Consider the following 3,529-nt stretch of genomic DNA (forward strand, 5'->3'; position numbering starts at 1 on the left):
AGGTTCATCAATTTCCTCCTCTTTTTCATCCAATGAGCTTTCAGGTTCATCAATTTCTTCTTTCACAGGCTCCTGCAAATTGTGAGTGCATTCTTGTGTATTAATGAGTCTCTCTTTATAATCAATGCTATAAGGATTATTGCTGTAACTTTCTATGCAAAAATTAAGGATAGAAGAGACATAATCTTTAAGGTCCTTACAAACAACACAAGTTTCATAATTTTTAGCCATGAAGGATTCTATTTCAGAAGCTCCCATAAACAAAACAAATTGTTCTACTTCTTCGAACCCAAAATGAATATAGCTATTCCAGTTATAGTTCTTAATTAAAACTTCCTCATTGAAATTTAAGATGTTTAGTATCCTGTTTAGAGCAACAGTTTATATCATGGCGTTTAAGCAAGATTTTAGCAATTGTATTCAGTTTTTCTATCACAGCACTCATAACTTTTCCCGTTATTGATTCTCTATAATTATTATATAATTCTATAAGCTCCAAATAGGTTGTGGGTTCTCCCATAACAACAGTTTTAAATTTTTCGTTTTTTCAATTTTTTATGGAATTTCGGGTATATAGGAAAAATAAAACAAAACAAAAACAAACTAGACAAAAGTAAACTAAGCAAAATAATACTAGACAGAAATAAACGAAGCACAAATAAACTAGACAAAAGTAAACTAAGCAAAACAAAATAAAATAAAACAGAGAGAGAGGTGGAGTGTACTCCCCAGGTGAACTTATGAGTACAGCTATGCCTCCTCGGCAACGGCGCCAGAAAATAGTCTTGATAACCCACAAGTATAGGGGATCGCAACAGTCTTCGAGGGAAGTAAAACCCAAATTTATTGATTCGACACAAGGGGAGGTAAAGAATACTTATAAGCCTTAACAACTGAGTTGTCAATTCAGCTGCACCTGGAAAAGCACTAGTAACAGGGGTAATACGTCTCAAACGTATCTATAATTTCTTATGTTCCATGCTACTTTTATGATGATACTCACATGTTTTATACACATTATATGTCATTATTATGCATTTTCCGGCACTAACCTATTGACGAGATGCCGAAGAGCCGATTGTTGTTTTCCGTTGTTTTTGGTTTCAGAAATCCTAGTAAGGAAATATTCTCGGAATTGGACGAAATCAACGCCCAGGGTCTTATTTTTCCACGAAGCTTCCAGAAGACCGAAAGGATCACGAAGTGGGGCGACGGGGCGCCGCCACACTAAGGCAGCGCGGCCTAAGGGGGGCCCGCGCCGCCCTAGCGTGTGGGGCCCCTGTCAGCCCTCCGACTCTGCCCTTCCGCCTACTTAAAGCCTTCGTCGTGAAACCCTCTGTACCGAGAGCCACGATACGGAAAACCTTCCAGAGACGCCGCCGCGCCAATCCCATCTCGGGGATTCGGGAGATCGCCTCCGGCACCTTGCCGGAGAGGGAATCATCTCCCGGAGGTCTCTTCATCGCCATGATCGCCTCCGGATCGATGTGTGAGTAGTTCACCCCTGGACTATGGGTCCATAGCAGTAGCTAGATGGTTGTCTTCTCCTCATTGTGCTATCATGTTAGATCTTGTGAGCTGCCTATCATGATCAAGATCATCTATTTGTAATGCTACATGTTGTGTTTGTTGGGATCCGATGAATATTGAATACTATGTCAAGTTGATTATCAATCTATCATATATGTTGTTTATGTTCTTGCATGCTCTCCGTTGCTAGTAGAGGCTCTGGCCAAGTTGATACTTGTAACTCCAAGAGGGAGTATTTATGCTCGATGGTGGGTTCATGACTCCGTTGAATGCGGGACGATGACAGAAAGTTCTAAGGTTGTGGATGTCTTTGTTGCCACTAGGGATAAAACATCGATGCTTTGTCTAAGGATATTTGTGTTGATTACATTACGCACCATACTTAATGCAATTGTCTGTTGTTTGCAACTTAATACTGGAAGGGGTTCGGATGATAACCTCGAAGGTGGACTTTTTAGGCATAGATGCATGTTGGATAGCGGTCTATGTACTTTGTCGTAATGCCCTGATTAAATCTCATAGTACTCATCATGATATATGTATGTGCATTGGTATGCCTTCTTTATTTGTCAATTGCCCAACTGTAATTTGTTCACCCAACATGCTATTTATCTTATGGGAGAGACACCACTAGTGAACTGTGGACCCCGGTCCATTCTTTACATCTGAAATACAATCTACTGCAATTGTTCTTTACTTGTTCTTCGCAAACAAACATCATCTTCCACACTATACATCTAATCCTTTGTTTACAGCAAGCCGGTGAGATTGACAACCTCACTGTTACATTGGGGCAAAGTACTTTGATTGTGTTGTTGATGCGTGTAGTTGACACGTCCGTTGGGAACCCCAAGAGGAAGGTGTGATGCGCACAGCGGCAAGTTTCCCTCAGTAAGAAACCAAGGTTTAATCGAACCAGTAGGAGTCAAGAAGCACGTTGAAGGTTGATGGCGGCGGGATGTAGTGCGGCGCAACACCGAAGATTCCGGCGCCAACGTGGAACCTGCACAACACAACCAAAGTACTTTGCCCCAACGAAACAAGTGAGGTTGTCAATCTCACCGGCTTGCTCGTAACAAAGGATTAACCGTATTGTGTGGAAGATGATTGTTTGCAGAGAAAACGATAAAAAACAAGTATTGCAGACAGATTTGTATTTCAAGTATTAAAAGAATGGACCGGGGTCCACGATTCACTAGAGGTGTCTCTCCCATAAGATAAAAGCATGTTGGGTGAACAAATTACGATCGGGCAATTGAAAAATAGAGAGGGCATAACAATGCACATACATGACATGATAAGTATAGTGAGATTTAATTGGGCATTACGACAAAGTACATAGACCGCCATCCAACCGCATCTATGCCTAAAAAGTCCACCTTTAGGTTATCATCCGAACCCCTCCGATATTAAGTTGCTAACAACGAACAATTGCATTAAGTATGGTGCGTAATGTAATCGACAACTACATCCTCGGACATAGCGCCAATGTTTTATCCCTAGTGGCAACAAGACAACACAACCTTAGAACTTTTCATCACTCGTCCTAGTGTCAATGCAGGCATGAACCCACTATCGAGCATAAATACTCCCTCTTGGAGTTAAAAGTAAAAACTTGGCCAGATCCTCTACTAGTAACGGAGAGCATGCAAGATCATAAACAACACATATGTAATAACTTGATAATTAACATGACATGGTATTCTCTATCCATCGGATCCCGACAAACACAACATAGAGTATTACGGATAGATGATCTTGATCATGTTAGGCAGCTCACAAGATCCAACAATGAAGCACAATGAGGAGAAGACAACCATCTAGCTACTGCTATGGACCCATAGTCCAGGGGTGAACTACTCACTCATCACTCCGGAGGCGACCATGGCGGTGTAGAGTCCTCCGGGAGATGGATCCCCTCTCCGGCGAGGTGCCGGAGGAGATCTCCAGAATCCCCGAGATGGGATCGGCGGCGGCGGCGTCTCGAGTAGGTTTTCCG

This window comes from Lolium rigidum, chromosome 6, assembly GCF_022539505.1.
Source record: "Lolium rigidum isolate FL_2022 chromosome 6, APGP_CSIRO_Lrig_0.1, whole genome shotgun sequence".
Lineage (NCBI taxonomy): Eukaryota > Viridiplantae > Streptophyta > Magnoliopsida > Poales > Poaceae > Lolium > Lolium rigidum.